We start from the raw sequence: 449 nt of genomic DNA, 5'->3' as shown, positions 1-449 counted from the left end.
CACCAAAAATGCAGCCCCTTATGAAGACAGTGCTAAGTGGAGAATAACACTCAGCCTTGGTCCAAACATAGTGTCACGAGCTGGCATTTTTCCAAGTGGAAGACTGAAATAGCCATGAACAAAAAAATGTCTGACAGAAAAATTCTAGGGGCATAAATAACATAGTGCGAGTTAATGTAGGGAAGTACCTTTTACAAAAGTATTTAAAGCTATTAAACCCCTGTACGTTTCATGATCAGTATGTGAAGCCTGTTTCCATAGGCATGTTTACACATAGTTTCCTATTGAAGGCTCCCAGTTGTGGCATTCTGTAGCTGTAAACTGTATTTATGTGCAGTTCTGCTAATCCCTGGTCCCAGGGCTGCCTGAAGTCTGTAGAAACACTTTGCCTCTGTAGACAAGTCCTTGTAAATCTCTCCTTGTCAAAGGATTTAGTTCACTGATTGTCA

This window comes from Falco punctatus, assembly GCF_963210335.1.
Source record: "Falco punctatus genome assembly, chromosome: 7".
NCBI lineage: Eukaryota > Metazoa > Chordata > Aves > Falconiformes > Falconidae > Falco > Falco punctatus.
The sequence above is the reverse complement of the archived record's forward strand: the minus strand, read 5'-3'. Positions refer to the sequence as shown.